General features: G+C 39.0%; 1 protein-coding gene across 4 annotated transcripts in view; it reads left to right on the forward strand.

The window, feature by feature from the left end:
- Window positions 1-17,936, forward strand: part of GHR (growth hormone receptor) — a 162,946-nt gene that overhangs the window by 63,313 nt on the left and 81,697 nt on the right. For 3 of the 4 annotated variants that reach the window (XM_017811170.1, XM_017811169.1, XM_017811171.1), the window contains one exon: window positions 17,299-17,383. The exons of the other annotated variant lie outside the window; for it this stretch is intronic. The gene's annotated coding sequence lies outside the window, so the exon portion shown is untranslated. The remainder of the gene's footprint in view (window positions 1-17,298; window positions 17,384-17,936) is intronic. 4 annotated transcript variants of the gene reach the window in all.

Consider the following 17,936-nt stretch of genomic DNA (forward strand, 5'->3'; position numbering starts at 1 on the left):
GGTGTGATTCATTATTTTTTTCTTCAAGGCGATGCATAAAGAAAGCTTTCTTCTCCATCCTTTTTGCTCTGTGTAATACCACAGTGCGCAGGAGTACAGTGATGTTTATTGAGTGTCAGTTACGTGAAATTATCCTATTAATGTTGATGACAAATCTCATCACAAAAGTGAGTGTAAGAAAAGAATGGCCTTTTACACTTCTGGCTGATTCATCATACGTGCTTACAAAAGGATCTTGCCATAATTCGTGATCCTAACTTGGGAAGGAAGCAGATATCTGGCTGGTGTTAGCTTTGGCAGTAGGTATCTTTGTAGTTTAGAGTCTTAATTAAAGCTTTAAGGGCTTGAGGGATTACTTAAACATCCGTGCAATTATCTTACTGTTCAGGAATTTTATATGTTTATTTTTAAAGATCTTCCTTCATTCTTTTTCTAGCACTCGACTGGAAAAGAACAGACTGCTATAGAAGTTTCTAAAATTATTTTTCAGCATAAAATATGTACTATGATAGAGGACTTCTGACTAGGGCTCATATTAAGAATTATGTGCGGAATATTGTTCCTGCTATTTCCTGCTGAATTTTTTCGTATGATAATATTACTGTTTAGGAAGTGATAATATGTGCATGTTACAAGTTAATTGTAAAAAGCCCCAAATGGGTAATTTGATTGTGCTACTAAAACAATAGTAGTCAAACACTCTGGTCTGGGGTTGCCAGTTTTAAATTATCGTGATTGTTGTAAATCATGCAAAGGAATTGTGGGAAATGGAGCTTTCAGCTTTTGATTACAAATCCCCATTTTCTGTGCAGGGAGCTAGGGGAGAACAACACTCACCTGTCTAACAGGCTGCAGTGGTGCTTTACAGACCGTTGCTCTCAGCGGTCCAGGTCAGTAAGAGTGGGATGAGGGAACATGCCTGTATTTTAGTATCTTTGAGAGCACAGTGCTTCTTATTACGCAGATTTGCATCTAAGAACTGAGCCCATCTCTCCATATAAATGATGCATAAGGAGCCACTGGCAGTTTCCCATGTTGGGAACCATGCATTTATTACACATATTCATAATGAGCTAGGCAGCACCGGACACAAGAAGAGCATTTTATATGTGCTTTTCTTTACTGTATGAGAGATGTTTCTCCTTTTTGCTTTCAAAAAGTAGAATCCAACTCCAGAATACCTCAGCTAATGTATTCTCTGCCATTGTGTGGTTACACTCATGTACCAGAGGACCCCAGAGCAAGCTGTAGAAACATTTTGAAGAATAAGGAGGGGAAAGTAGTACACTCTAAAGATTTCAAGTAGTGTATAGAAGGAAATAAGTGTTAATTGAAAAATGAAGTCTTAATATCTTCCATTTTCCTCCTTTTTATTTTATACATTTAGGTGTTATCCATGTTGTTGTTATCGGTAGGACTGAGGCGCAGGCTATTCCCAGGAAGCTCTTTTCCTGTTGTTGATACTCTGTACTTGCTGTATAGTGACTTTAGGGGGTTCACTCTGCTTCTGGGGGCTTGTTTCTTCTTGGGGTGTTTAATAAAATGGCACCTGAAGATAATTAGTTTTTGATTAATGAATTCTGAGCTAAGAAAAAGGAATAATTTAGTTGGTAAGTGACTGAACTGCTGGCTCAATGGATAACCCTCCAGTTTTTTTTCCCTGTCTAAAAATGAGGTAAGTTGTATGAGTAATGTCAAAATCACTATTCTGCAGCTGAAGTGCATGGTATTTGGGTTAGTGTCTCTTGCCAGTTATAAGACATTCCTAATGCTTAACTCTGCCCTGATCTTTCCTGTGTCATTTGTACTACTGGAGCACATCATATGGCCACGATGTGTGTGGAGGGGAGTTGGGATTTCCAAGATGCTAGTGCCTGCATCTGTCACAAATATGTGAAATGTTCTGGGATTCCTAATCTGTTGTTTCTGACTACTACACTTCACTGACTCTGTTTTGTTCACTACCTGCTTTGCTTTCCTTAAAAGAAAAAGAATATTTAAAAAGAAAACCAAATTAAAATACTACTCTACAGAAATTTACATCTGCTTAAGTACATGGCATGGAAACATGTTCATCTCAGAGGAAAAAATACAGCAGTCATTCTAATAATAAACACAAATTATTATGAAAAACAGCCTATTGCCATTTTATTTTCATAAATGCATATTTATGAAATAATATAGATGGAAGCTGTCTATAACACAGTTCAGTTAACAACACAGAGGCTGATATGTTTTGATTAATCAGAAGCCAGTGTGATTTTGTTCTTAGTGTGGAGAAGGCTCCTATCATTTAAAAGCATTAGCTGTTTGGGCTTATCAGGGTATAAGCAGTGGTGGTGAAATGCTTTCTGATTGCCCTGATTTACTATTATTTTGGCATAAAATAAAAGAAACAAAGTAACTTCCAGTAAAGAACTCTTTATATCAGATAGAGGCACTTCAAATGGATAGCGTCCCTAATATCATGCCAACCAAATTTGCCTTGGCCTTCTTTTGTGTTGACATGGCAATAAAAAAAATGGGCCTCAGCTATATGAAATCTATTGCTAAAAATGAGATCAGTGGCTTATGAACTCTTAACTCTGCTTTGTGTAGCTTTAAGAGCTGTTCAAGTAATTTATTTTATTTTCTGGCAAGAATTCACTTAATTTTTTTTTAATTACTTGAAACACCTGGAAAAGATGGGGTTATTAATTCAAATTTGCTTTGGCCTTTCAATATTTTCTTTTACTTCCAGCTTTCAGCTGTCCTTTAACCTTTTAAAATTAGATTTAGCTCAAATTTTAAATGTAAAATGTCTTTAAACCATTGCCTTTTATTATATAATAAATATAGTAGTACTTAGTAGAACTTAGTACTTAGTCAGTCCTAAGTTCAGGGGGAAGAAAAGAGAGTTTCTGCAGACTTTTTTTGCATCTCAGTTCTGTGAAATTCGATTTGAGTTTACAGTTATTTTAAACTTACTCCCAACTGTATTTTTCAGTGTGACAAGATAAATTAATTTGAATTAAGAGGTAGGAGGAATATTCTCAGTGTTTTACATATAGGCAAAGGTGGTGATTCTGGGTGAGATTTCCAATAGATAAAGGGGAAGGAGGGAGCACTGTGAATGTAGAAATGAGGAGCTCCATGGAAGGTAATCACCAGAAAAAAACAGATTTGGGGATTTCAATCAGAAGAGTGAGCAAAGGAGACTGAGATTGGATTCAGATTCTGAGTTGCCTCCAAAAACAGATCGTCAGAAACTTTCTTGAGGTGTAAAAGATCCATCCTTCAGGAGTCAGGCCCACAAACTGGAGGATGAGACCTTCAATGAGAGGATGCACTGTTTGATGAGTTTGACATGAAAATTGTGGAAAGACTCATGATACTTCTGGGCTGAGAGGACAGAGAATTTTATAAGATTAGAAATACTGAACACATTTGTAATGGAAAAGGAGAGGCAGAAGAGCATGGAAGGTCAGAAGAAAGCATGAAGACGACGAAGAGAGGGGTAGTAGGACAGAGAGCAAGAGGAAGGAGCTGAAGGACTTAGACCAAAAAAAAGTTTCATCTACTTAATACTTGAGAGAAGTCTTCAAATTGTTTTGACACTAATCCACTCCTTTCTTGCTGCCTCAAAAAGGAAAGAAACCACAGGGGAAGAGTCTTAGATGAGTTCTTCTGGCTGGTGACCTTGTGGCAGCACTGGGACAGTGGCCCATCTGGAGTAGCTGTTAGGCAGCTTCCTGTTATCTTTTATCTGTGCTGTTCAGAGATCTCTTGGTAAGTAGAAGATTGATGTGGCCCATAATTACCTTCTCTTTCCTGGGCTTAAATGTTGACTCATAAAGTGAACGCAGAGTTTGTTCAGTGTTCTGCCAAATGCCTCTGAAGCACTTTTCGGGTACCTAGAAAAGAAGCTGGGCCTCTGTAGCAGAGCGACACCACCCATGCTGCCAGAGTGATGCTGTCCTTGAGTCATTGCCCACATGGGAAGAGCCAACCTGGGGCCAGCCTGGAGACAGGCTGTTGATCAGTACAGACTGTGTCATCTCCTGTGAGTTTTGTTGGTCTGTTTTGAATCTTTCTGGGCTATTTTGAAATTTTTTGCCATAGGCTGTCTGCTGGCTCATGGGGAATGAGATGTGCGAATTCTGGTACACGACATCGAGCTGCCTCACCTACATATTTACTCTACCTGACTTTGTTTGCCTTCTGTCTTGCCCTCCCTGTGCAGTCTTTCTCATCCCTTTGAACTAAGTGTACATAGCGAATCTTTTCTTCGGGGCTCCTCTCTTGCGGCAGCCAGTGGCAAGTTCACCATAGAGCAGGATCTTAGGCAGGCGGTGGTCCTTCATCCTTGAGACGTGCCCTGCCCATCGCAGCTGCGTTCTCAGTAACATGGCCTCAATACTTGTGACAGCTGCTTGCTCTAGAACAGATGTATTGGTCACATAATCTGACCAGTGGATGTTTAAGATTGAACGGAGGCAGCGTTGATGGAAGCGTTCGAGGAGTCGCAGGTGGTGGCGGTAGATGACCCATGTTTCAGACTCCCTGAAACAACATCTCAGCCTTGGCCATATTGATCACCATAACTGGTCTACTCTGGCCTCAAATCGGGAGGCCTGGAGACACACCATCTATAACGCTGCTGTCTCCTTCGAGAACACACACAGGATCACTCTCGAGGAAAAAAGGCAACACAGAAAGAACCGTGTATTGCAGAATACACCACCTAAGGAGTCTTTCTGCTGTGCCTTTTGCAATCGGATATGTCTGTCACGTATTGGCCTCATAAGCCACCAGCGTGCCTGTAGCAAATGTGGATAGAGCCTTCCCAAATCTTCGTTCGCGAAGCCTCGCCATGAGTATGACATAGCGAATATTGTATTAAGCTCTTAATTTCTCTACACGTTTCATTCCACTCTCTTCCCAGTCTGTTTTAGACCTCCAATCTTACTTTTTCTCACCTAATTTTTCTTATGCACAGTGAGTGGCATTTGAGCTGTTTCTTGCACTGTTAGAATTGAATCCATCTGTGCTCATTCACCTAAGTCCTTATTCATACACTACTTTTGTGGTGACAGGTGAGATGTGATAGGTCCCACCACGTCATATTCATCCAGCAGCTGAAAGATGCTTAGGAGCCATTCCAAGAGTATGAACTCCTTTTGAAAGATGGGACTGTGAGGGGCATGACATATATTCTACCTGCCAGTCTTGGCATATCCCATAGTCATTGTGGCAGCTGGGACATACTGAAGGAGGGGGTCTGTGGTATGCTTAGGAAAAAAGAGGATGTGTTGTTAGTTTGAAACTGGCTTTTCTATGTAAATTAGCAAAGTAATTCAGTTTGTTATTGGGGTGGAACTCTTCTGATTTCTTCTGTTGGGCCTCATTTCAGTTGTGGTTAAAGGAATGGATTGCTTCTGGTAGGAAAAGCTATCACAGGATAATCTCATTCTGCTTCGAGAATTCTGTGCGAATTCTGTGAACTGGCTTTCACAGATGGATGTGTATAGCGGATTTGATCTCTGCTGGGCTCTCTATAGCAGGCTAATAATCCTCAGAAACAACAGATTCAAGGGATGGTAGCTGCATCTTGCTTTAGTATTTTGGTCTGATTTTATGTGATAATTTTCATACAAAATTCATGGGTTTGGAGAAAGGCACTCACTGTGGTGAGAAGCACTTCCAGCTTCTCACACTGCTATCACAACTCAAGTTGCTGGAAATAGTTTCTTTCATTTTTAGATCCATGCTTGATCATCTACCAAGATAAACTATATTTTGTAAAAGAATCAAATCACTAATCAAAAGTTACAAGTCATAAAATTACCAAAATTTGCTGATGTCAACATGTGGTCTGAGGACTTATGTGGTACTTTAGAAGGAAGCAAAGCACTCTGAAAATTTCTCAAATCCATTTATCTATATATTTTTTCAGATCTGTGACCAAATGTTGAAATGATACTTTTATCTTTAAAAGTATCACTGTTGTGAGTTTTCAGTCTGACAGTGATTCATGCTGCCCTGGCAATCTAACTGCTGTCCACTGTTGTAATTCATTATTTTTGGCAAGGCAAGGTAGCATGCACTGGAGTTATGAAGAACAAGTTGAAGTGAAAGTTGAAGTATGCTGCCTTTTCTCTGTTTTAAAAAACCCCAGTGTTTCTATTCAGTAATACTTATTTTTTGTTCATCTGTATAGATCACTTGTTTTCATTCTGAGTTTGGTGTATTATTTTTTCAAATCATGTTCAGGTTTCAGAAAATTGATTTTTCTTTGTGCCCAGTACAGAACTGCTTACAGAAATAACTGCTTGTAATTAATCTTTTTAAAGACTCACACTGTAACAAAATGGAACCCTTGAATCCCTAGTCTAGATTCTTAAACATTGACAAGGTAAATTAGAGCTTCATTAAATTAGTGATTCAGTAATGGAAAATGAGGATTCCATCTTAGAAGAACAGATGAAGAATAAATGAACTTTACATTAAACTTACCATTCAGCAGAACAAGGAATAATAATTTGCATCTGTATAAATGCACGTGCTTTGTGGTAGACAGTAGTTATTATGCCCAGAAGCAATCTCTGTGACATCTCCTAGTCACTTACTGTCAGCATCAATTAGTCCACTGTGATGAAACTTCTGAAATAACCTGAGTTTAAGGAGAAATGAAAAACCCACATTTTTTTTGCTTTAGCTTCTTTTCCTGTTGTAATAATTGTGAGTACTTGATAACTTGCAAGTCACTTTTATACAGAGGAAGTAAAATTTACAAAGATGTTGATAAACATACCTTAGAAACATACCTTAGAAATGCAACAAAACTGCCAATCCCTTCGTTTTTAATGACATCATTTACCATCTAGTTATAAGTGTCTCATAAGGAAGTTATTAGAGATTATCTGATTTGGCACATGAGAATCTCTTCAGGGACCCCTTGTGATGTCTGCATACTGAAATGGAAAGAGGAAGTACTCTGTGTTGATTTTAATTGAAAGTGTTAAGTGAGTTTACCTGATTCTCTTTTGCAATTACGTGGCATTTCTGATGTGTACTATGTAACCAAACATGAGAAAATTGCCAATAAATACTTACATGACATGATGTAAATACATAAGTAAATTAATATTTCTAATTCATTCTAATATTGGGTACAGGCTAGAGGCTGTCTGAATTCTGCCATCAGTGGTGTTCCTGTGAGCCTGTGAAAATAGGCCTCTTTGGATTCCTGAGTCTGATTTAAGATTGTTGATTTAATATTTTTAGAAAACAAGCCTAGATCAATGGAGAAGTATTTGGCTGAAAATGTGAATTGCACAAGATACATATTTTCACTTGACACCTCAGGTAAAACATACTCTGGAGGAATTCTCCACCCCACTCCTATGTATATTCTGACTATTCTCCCCCCCCCAAAAAAAAACCCACAAAAATTTGTGCCACAGATACTTTCTGTTTCCTAGTTAGCCACATGTAAAGAAACCTTAATTTTTGATACTGGTGCTCTTATAGTTAGACTCTGTTTTTCATCAGCTGGGCAGCATGTTGTCTTGCACCTTTCCTGAGATGTATTAAAAATACTTCAAGCTAAAGAGGCAGCATGGAAGCAAATATACATGAAAATCAGAAGCAGAACTTAAAATAAATGACAGCTGTAGTAAGAACTCACAAGATGAAACAGGTACAAACTCATATCATATACATAAAGTCCTACAATTTAAACGTATACATATATGCAAGCCAAGGCAGTCCTAGGGAATATGAATGGAAGGCCTTTGGATTAAATGCTCAGATTTCCCAAGTGCCTCATTGTAATCAACTTGCAGAGAGGTATTCTGGAGTTGTGTTCCTTCTGTTGATTAGAGTAATAACCAGAAGCAAATGGGGACTGCTTTTAAAATAGAATGGAAGAAAAATATGGAATATGGAATCAACTATATAGTGTCATTTTGACATGGGATATCTCTTCTGGGTCTCTATTTTCATGGATGGTACAGGCCAATAATGCCATGTATAATCTTTCTTGAGTTAAGAATCTGGATTTGAGATCTCCCCAGATGAAATATTTGTTTCTGAAATAAAATGTTTAGCGCCTTTGCCTGAGACCTTTAAAAGATTTTTTTTTTCTGATCTATTAGCTTTTTTTCTTCTAAGGTCATTCTTCAGATTTAGATTTTAGAAACTAGACATTTTGAAAACATGAAGAAAGGGGAGACTAAAACCAGCAAGAAATGTGTCTTCTTAAGCAATTTTTAGAGTTTGGAAAGCTGCTCTTAAAAGCCATAGCATATATCGCTCCTCTGGCTTCGTTAAACAGGCAGCTCTCTAGCATTAAGAGTATTTGTTTTCCAAAATTGTAGAGGATTGTCATAAGAGAAATATATTTAGAATATGAAAATACATAAAATACATATGTAGCTTGCTAGTAATTCATCCCAGAAAACTAAGAGAGGGCAATAGAAAAGCCACAACTAAAATGTAAATCTTAGTCACTCTTGCTGCCGTCTTAAATGAAATCTCAGTAGTAATTGTTGATGAACAAAACTAAGATCAGTATTTTCTGTTAACAAAATGTTTATATTTAATGTGATTAATACATTCACTCATATTCCAGTAGTACTAGAAGCCATGAGTATCTCAGCATTGCAGGAACAGCTGATCAGGCTTGGATGCCTAACTCAAGGAACAGCCCATGGTTGGGGATTTAGAGGATGGAAGGCTTCATTTTAGCCCTTCAGCCCTTCATACATATGCACTTGCCAGCTGCATTTGTTGCTCCTGGCTGACTTCAGCATCTTTCTTCTTAGCAAACTTGGATAACCCCCTTTCTTTAATGGTTAAGGTATTCACATGCACTCTTTCTTGATAGCACCAGTCATGCTGACCTTGGAGCTGAATGCTCAGCAGTGTGGGTTTTAGGCGTTGCTCTGCATAGCCAAGTGATGTCCAGATTCCCTGACTCTGCAAAAGGCCTGAGGAAGTGCAGTTCAGGACTGAAAAGCTGAGAATGTACTTCAAAAGTATAGAAAGATCTGTCCATTTTGCTACATAATTTTGGGTGAAATACACTCACGAAGCGTTGTGTTTCTTCTGTCAGTGAAATCTGACCCCTGGGAAACTGAAAAGGCAAATGTTAGATTTTTTTGAGGAAACAGAAGTGACTGAGCTACTCACAGAGAGGCTGTTTTGGGACACGACAACAAAGTGGGCTTTTTGTATTTGCTGTTGAGTGAAGGGAAGTTTGAAGAAAGTGACCACTCACAGGTCTTTGTTTGAATGTGAGCTATTTTTAGAACTTGAAAAGCTAGTAATTTAAAAATTGAGATCTTTAATAATGCTTAGGGTAGCAGCTGCAAGACTTAACAGCCAAACTAAGCTCAAACATAGCAATGATGGAGATGAGGTAAATTTGCTACTGTCCCCTACAGTTCTCTACTTTGTTCTCAAGAACAATGTCCTAAGGTTACACCATTTCAAAAAGTAGGGAAAAAAATGAAACTATGGAGGTTGTAACTTTGCCCAAGTTACATACTAAGGCACCAGTAAGCCTAAAATAAAATTTTTATCTCTGAATTTCAAGCCCTGTATTTCAAAGCACTGCACTATTTACCCACTGTGCTAGTTGTCATGAGCTTTTTGATCCAATATATATTGTTTGTATATTTCTGTATTAACAGTTTGCCAAATCATTCTATACACCATGTTTTTTCTTATAGCAGTAAAAATTTTGGCAAAATGCATTTAACAGGTGATTTTCTTTAAGTTCTTTATTTCCTTTTGGAAAATTCTGTATTTTCTTTCTTCTACCTTTTTACAGTCCCAATTCCCTGAACCACAGTTTTTATCTTTGCTTTAGTTAATAACTTTGTTTTTCCATGTCCATCAACATTTTTTTTGCCTATTGAGAAATGCTTACTGAAAAATAAGATGAAGATGTCAATAGGAAAGGGAACCTTATTATTCAAAAGCTAGGCTTTCCAGTTTTGCAGAAAATTATCTGGAGCTGGCTGATTGTGGCTCAAGAATGCAATTGCCATCCACTTGCAAAAGGAGAGATATAGCAGGATATATAAAGCTGAAAAAGAACTACCTAAAGAAGTAAGGAAGTTTCTGCTTTGCTTTCAGACTTGGACTAACTGGAGAGAGTCTGTTGAGAATGAGTCCCTGAGAATGATCCATAATCTGGAAAACTTAGTTGAAAAGTATGTTTTGTGTGATCTAGAGAGGTAGGGAAGTGTAACAGTCTTCAGGTAGGTAAAAGACTATGAAAAGGGCAGGGATAATCTGATCTATAGTCTTATGGGGGCAAGGCAGGGGAAGTAGAGAAATTGAATTGCATCAAGAGAGGCTTGAGGTACATATCAAAGTAACTTTCCTAGTGGAATGGGATAGATGCGTTGGGATAGATTGCTTGTTGAGGCTGCAAAATCTTCACAGGTCTTTGTTGGTGTTTAGAAAAATCCAGTAGTCAGAGATGAGAGTTAAGCAAGAATTAATTGATCTGGCTGTGAAGAGTGGGATTAGACCATATAATGCCTGACAGTCTTATATCACCATATTTTCTCTATTTCTGTTACAGCTGCTTGTACCTAGTAATTTATGTGAAAAGCAAATTGAAGTGATGGGTATTTTTAATTATTGCTATTATTCAGCCTCTAGTAAATTCCAGTTTTCATTTTGCTTCAGCCTCATAAAAGATTTTTTTTCCTTATTTCCATTCTCAATTCATCATTATGTCTTATGTTTTATTGAAGAGCAATCTAGTGTTTATTGCTTCTTCCACATATGGATTATTATCAGGTACAGTAATCCATTATGTATTTTTCTCAATAAACTAGGGCTTTTATCTTGGTTCTAAAAAGTTGTCCCAGACTTCAAGCAACATTTTTAGGTCCATGTTCTTTTGATGTTTGTTAGTCTCTTAAGTGTGGACACTAGAAGTGGCTACAAAAATCCAGTAATACATCTTTTTTCTAATCTTGTGCTCGACATTTCTGTGTTAATTTATCAAGAAACTTTCCCTTTTAAGTTATTGATATGTCAGCAGCAGTTTCAGGTAATAGAGTTCTGGATTTCCAGCTGTCCAGATCTCAAAATACCGTCTGTAAACATTGACTAAACTATTTTTCATAACATTCTTCCACCCAATAAGATCATTAACTGTAGCTGGGAAAATGACATACTTCACTTATGGAAGACAGTCTGGATTTCTGGATACCACAAGAGCTATCTTGTATATCAAGTGAAATTGCTACTTACTTAGAAAGTTTGGATTTCTTACCTGTTTGCCTCCTTTACAACACTGATGGGTTTCTTTTAAAAAGCTGAAGAGGTGTATTAATTCCTATATTTGGCCTTGCACTGTGGTGCAGACCTTGTGAGCTATCCTGTCCACATATACACTCGTAAGCATAATGCAGTGGAAAACATAAATTCATTTTTCATCTCTACTACAAGTGCCAAAACAAATATCAGTTGTTACTCAGATTAGTGCTGCTAAGAAAATGTTCCGGTTATTGTTATGTCAAAGAGGCAAAGACTGCCAAGTCTGTGAGAACAGAAATGTGGTTCAGTGAAGTATTTAAAGCATGAAGGGCAAGATTTATTGTTAGACTCCTAAGGATATGAATAAGTTCGGGGGGGGGAAAAGGCTCTAATTTGGAACTAGAATGTGATTCCTTGTCCAGCGTATGCTGTGTAAAGAAAGGAAAGTGTAAAGATTAGAGGACAAAAACAGATTAAAAGCCTTAGCTATCAAATAGAAGAGAAAGGGAATGATGATGGAAGTTCTGATGGGTTTTGTAAGTGTTTCCTTGAAAGAATTTAGGGAATTCCTGTGCAAAGGAGAAAGTTGGTGAGAGATGTTAACGAGTGAGTTCACAGTTGCAAGAATTATATTTCAGCTGAGGATGTGAAACCTCATTGTATTAGAGAAGTAGATTTTGAACTTCAAAAAGATCATAGAATCACACAATATCTAAAGTTGGAAAGGACCCATAAGGATCATGGAGTCTGACTCTGCTCCTCACAGGACCAGAGACTCCTGGCATTGTCCAGAACTCTTTGGACTCCTGACAGGTTTGATGCCATGACTAGCTTCCCTGGGGAGCCTGTTTTAGTGGCAGATCACTGTCTTAGTGAAGAACCTTTTCCTAATGTCAAATCTGAACTTCCCCTGGTGCAGCTTCATTCCACTTCTTCATGTGCTGGCCCTGGTCACCACAGAGATCAGCACCTCCTGCTCTGCTGCCCCCCATCAGAAAGGTGTACACATCTGTGAGGTGCTCCCTCAGCCTCCTCTTCTCCAGGCTGAACAAGCCAAGTGACCTCAGATGCTCCTCATAAATCTTGCCCTCAAGGCCCTTCACCACCTTGGTGACCCTCCTCTGGACACACTTTAACAACCTGATGTCATTCTTATGTTGTGGTGCCCCAAACTGCACACAGGACTTGAGGTGAGGCCGCCCCAGTGCAGAGCAGAGCAGGAGAATCCCCTCCCTCGACCACTTGCTGATGCTTTGCCTGATGCCTCCCTGGACATGATTGGCCCTTTTCACTGCCAGGGCACTGCTGACTCATATTCAACTTGCCAGCAAATGGATGGAATGACTTGAATGGAGAAAACTTAAAAATATATATGAAGAGCCCATTTTTCCTTCTGTTTGAGATAAATATTTTCAAAATGGGTTTAGGAGAAAGCAGTTCAAGACTCTCAGCAAGTGCCACATATCACAATTGATGCAACCTAGAGAAATTAATGAAGTGCTTATCAGATACAATTAGAATACATCTCAGGCAAATTATGTTTTGTTGTCCTTTGAATTTAGTTGTTGAGGAGTTGTTTAACTAGAAATGGAAGGAAGTAAAATACAGGAGAAATAGAATAAAGAGAAAATTAGGATTCCTTAGGCCAAATCTTAGAAGCACAAATGCTCTGGAAATAGTTTGTCACAGATGCCAGAGATCCTCTGTTGCATCTGTTGGTAGCCCAGTATAATGGAGGGGCAGAACTCCTGAACAGTCTCTTAGGACTTGTGAATCCAGGTCATGTGTCTGGCTGGAAATGATACACTCTTTGTCAATGGTCCATGCAATCACGGCGTGTCCATAGTTTGCCATCTTTCTTCCAAAGCCTGTCATTTATACCCTCATCTTTTTTGTCTGCTGCCTGCAGCTTTTCAGTTATGTAAATATACAGAATTGTGAAATTGTGGAATTATTAAGGTTGGAAGGGAACCCTGAATATCATCTAGTCTGACTCTCCTGTACAGAGCAGGATTTTATTAACGCAGTTGTACTGAGCCATGTCCATCTGGGTTTTGAGTAGCCTTAGACTCTACAATCTTTCTAAGCAGTCTGTTCCACTGTTTTGTTACCTCTTCAGGGAAAAGGTTATTAGGGGAGATTTAAACAGCACTTACTCTTGGACTGCATCACTAGTGACTAACCCTCAGCTGGACTTTGTACCACTGCCTGAAACCCTTTGAGCCAGGCATTTCAGCTAGTTTTCAGTACATTTCACTGTACTCTTACCTAGTTGGTACTTCATCAATTTTTCTATTAAGATTTTACATGGGACAGGGGTGAAAGCCTTTCCAACTTTTTTTTATCACTGGGCGTTTCCTTAGATGCTCTTTTGAAGACCAAAAGAACTTTTGGCACATTTGGGCCCATACCGTCTTGTCCATATTATTTTTTGGTACGTTAGCTTATGACGTAATGAGAAGATAATAAAGGGCTAAGATGCTCACATCCCAATGAGGGAGTGATGAGTCTGAGTCTGTTTCTTATTTTGTGAAGCAAACTAGTCTGGATGGGCCCTCTCTAATTTCAGTGCTGCAATCCTTTTGTTTGCCATGTGGGTTACAGTAATATGTTTCTGTCAAAATATGTGTCTCTGGAAAAAAGGCCTCACCTGTATTGTTTGTTCATGTGAATCTGTGTTCTCCTTTTGCTGAAGCTGCAGTTTTTCTATTTAGAGGGAGACTGCTTCTCATTTGAATATCTAGCTCATTACCTAGGTACACTAGTGCCTGTTTTTCACACCTGTCAGAGCCAAGTGTAAATATAACTGTCTTTGTGCTTGTGTGGCTTGTTTTAAACTACATTACTGCAAATAATGATATTGCTGCTGGCATTTTTTGTGCTATCTCCACTTGCTGCTGTCGCAGGTGGAGTGACTCACTTCACTTGCTAGAGAAAAGTTACAAAATGTTTATTGATGTAGAGCACTGATTTCACAAAGTTTGGCCAATGAGTCAGCAGTTTAACGATGTTGGGTGGCAATGTGTGTTTGATTGTTTACAGCACAGAGGATGGAGTCAGACAAAACTGTTCAGGAGAGCCTCCCACTGAGTCATGAGGTTCAGAAAGGATCCCCACACATTCTAAATTTTCTGAGGGGAGTTCAGATATGTCTGGATTCAGACTTAGTCCCAGACTTGGTCAACAGTTTATACCTGAAGAATTGTATGTGCACAATCAATATTTTATGTCAAGATTCCAAAGTTTAGCATGCTACTAATCACTTACCAAGAATCTTTTATGGGAAAGAATCTCTCATTCTTAAGGAGTAGCCTTGAGAGGTGTCTGTACTCAAGGAGAGAGCCTGGCATGCAGCCTGCTGCCCTGCAGGAGAGCTGGACAGGCCTTGGGCTGTCCACTATTTATGGAGTAAGATGATTGACCGACAGTCATATTTGTGTAGCAGCCATATTTCAGTTGGCTGCTAGCCCTTAGCTGTTCAACAAGACTCAGGGCCCTTAGATGTCAAGCAAGATTTATGGCCCTTAACTGTTGTGTTGATATCTGTAAGCCAGATGTAGCCATCACAACCACTGCTGGTGTCTGTTGCTCAAGCAGAAAAAGGCAAGGGTTGGAGCACATTGTCACAGCTGCCAAGAGAGAAACAAAATGTTCTGAGTACAATCAGGTAATCAGAAGTTAGGACACTTTCCTTCGTTGCCCATAAAGTAGCTAAGAGATCTTTTCTGCTCTTGAGCTGGATTTCAAAATATTTTGGAAAGACTACTGGAATAATTTTCTTTGTCCTGTTGTAAAAGGATTCTGCTTTGTCATTAAAAGGTCATTTCCCCTTGTTAATGCCCTACTGAGTGTTTTGTAACAGGAATTTGTCAGTAGTCCTTGGTAGCTTACTTCAGTCAACAGTTGGCTTAGACTTTATGTTTGTTTCAGACTAAGCTGTCCCTTTATTTTTGGAAAAGAGAGGCTTACTGATCAGTTATTCTCTCTGAAATTCAGACTTCTTTTGAAAATGAGAAATTACATGAACAAGACTCTGGTGGAATTATATATGCAGGCTCTTTCAAAAAATTGGCATCATAGCACTTGGCTGTGCATATTACAGGGTAGAACAGGGTAAAGACTTACTATGTCCAGACCTGTCTAGTCCACTTGTTTCATGATGCAAACCAGGAGGGACCCCTGCTTTCAGGTTTCACTTCAGCTAACCACACGTAGGATGATATATTTTATAATAATATATTATTTTTGGGTTTGCATGAAAATTACCTTCTGTTCTTTTCAAATATATGTTTAATTTTTCTTTAAGTTCAATGATTTTTTCATTTAGTAGTTGGGTAGGTGTTGTTTTGGTTTTTTTAATATAAAAACAGAGGTGACAGCCTTTTACACATTGCACTAGAGAAGGATTCCAGAGACATACTAATGAAATTTTCATTCAGAATCACATTTTGCTTTCCATTATTTATTATTTAGTTGTTTATCCATACATTAAAGTTATACACCTAAAAGGAAGACAGTTCTATGGATGCGAAAAAATTCCTCCTGCTCTTTGTTCAGCTAGTATTAACTCAATCAAAGAAAACTCTCTTTTAATGTTGCTTATTTCTTGTTAAGGTCTTATTAAAGCTATGGCAGTGTGACCCCAGAACATTATATCTGAATCACAGAATCATAGAATCAGCCGGGTTGGAAAAGACCTCCAAGATCATCAAGTCCAACCCTTGATCCAACACTGCCGTGGTTACTAGACCATGGCACTAAGTGCCACATCCAGTCTCATCTTAAACACCTCCAGGGACAGAGAATCCACCACTTCCCTGGGCAGCCCATTCCAATACCTGAAATTCTCTGTAAAGAATTTCTTCCTAATATCCAACCTAAATCTCCTCTGGCACAGCTTAAGCCTGTGCCCTCTTGTCCTACTGCTGCTTCCCAGGGAGAAGAGACCAACCCCCACCTGGCTACAACCTCCTTTCAGGGAGTTGTACAGAGTGATGAGGTCTCCCCTGACCCTTCTCTTCCCCAGGCTGAACAACCCCAGCTCCCTCAGCCTCTCCTCATAGGACTTGTGTTCCAGTCCCTTCACCAGCCTTGTTGCCCTTCTCTGGATCTGCTCCAGCACCTCGAATGTACACAGTATTTCTTCAGGTGTTATTTGTGGGGTGTTGCAGACTGCCTTTTTTTTTTTTTTGGTGGTAATTTAAAGAGTCTGATACTGTGAAATCTGGACTTCTTTTCATAGCCCCACCCACTAGAAACCAGATTATTATGAATTATTCAAATAATGTGGGCACGATGGCCAACTTTTTTAAGATGCATTTAAAAGCTGACTTGCATCTTTGGGAAGAAGTAACGTTCCATGTTGAATTCCTGTTATTTTTATTAAACATAGAGATACTACTAATTCAAAGCCATTTTGGGTGCTGCTGCTGTGCCAGATATCATGGCAGTGATAATGTGCTTAGGAATTCTGAACATAACAAGTGATGTACTGCCTTTTTCTTTTTCAACAGCATGCCATTTTCCTGAGGTTCAGACACTTTTCTTTTAGAGAAAAAGGAAATGTTATTTTCTTAAAATTACCAGTTTATAAGTTACCACACTGCAATTTATTCTCTGAAGTAGTCATAGGAGTAGTGAGGTACTACTCATCCTCTGGGTGACTCAGAGATTAGTTCCAGTGCAGGTGATTTTCAGCAGGAATGTGCATTAAGAATGAGAGTTGGTCAGTCACCCTGATGTCTCTTTGCCATTTAAATCTCTGTTGGTCCATTTTAATGTCAAGGTTAGCACAGGGTCCTGTGGCTTGGCAGGGCCTCAGTGACACGGGTTTTCAGGCCACTGCTGCTGTTTGAGTGAGAAGCCCAGGTGCTGCACTCAGGGCTGCCAGGCAGATTGCCCTGCTGATAGCCTTCCCTGAGGCATAGCAGTGCCAGGACACCCATTTGGATTTTGTTATGTTGCCCTCCCACCGCGGGTGACCTTTGCTGTTTCAGAACTCATCCCTTGTCTGTTTCTTCTGCTTTCATGTAGGTGCTGGGATGGCTGGAGAAGGTCATGGATTGCAGTTGAGCTGAGGGAGGCGTGAAGCATCATCCATCCCCTGCTGACATTTGAGGTAGTGTGATAACTTTTATCTTACCTGTGAGTGCCTTTATTACCAATGTTGGCTAAGCAGAGGGTTCAATAGTAGCCTGTAGCCCTGCAGATAATCCTCACAGATCCCATGATTCATTCCTGTGGGAGGTGATAATTATAATATGCAGTATACAGAATTCTGATTGGGATCTAATTGTCATATTTTATTACCCAGGACAATAGAGATCTGTGAATTAACACTGTCAAATTCAATCCTGATTAAATTGATGGCTTCAAGCCCATTTCTGTCAACTTCTAGTAGCCAATATTTGTAGATAGAGGGCTTGGTGACTCTTAGAAGTGTTTAAAGGCTATTTGCCATTGTCAGAGAAAAATTATTATATTGCATTTTAATGAGACGGTTCTCATTTATAGTGTCATTTAGGGTATTAATTGCCTGACTTTGTAAATGCACATTCGTGAAGAAAATAGAGAAAGAAAGTCTGTATTTTACAAGCAAGGGATAAGGTGAAAATGCATAGCAAAACATTGTAGATAACAAATCATGGTTTAAATGATACTTAAATGACATG

Source organism: Lepidothrix coronata, unplaced genomic scaffold, assembly GCF_001604755.1.
Source record: "Lepidothrix coronata isolate B3197 unplaced genomic scaffold, Lepidothrix_coronata-1.0 Scaffold31, whole genome shotgun sequence".
Lineage (NCBI taxonomy): Eukaryota > Metazoa > Chordata > Aves > Passeriformes > Pipridae > Lepidothrix > Lepidothrix coronata.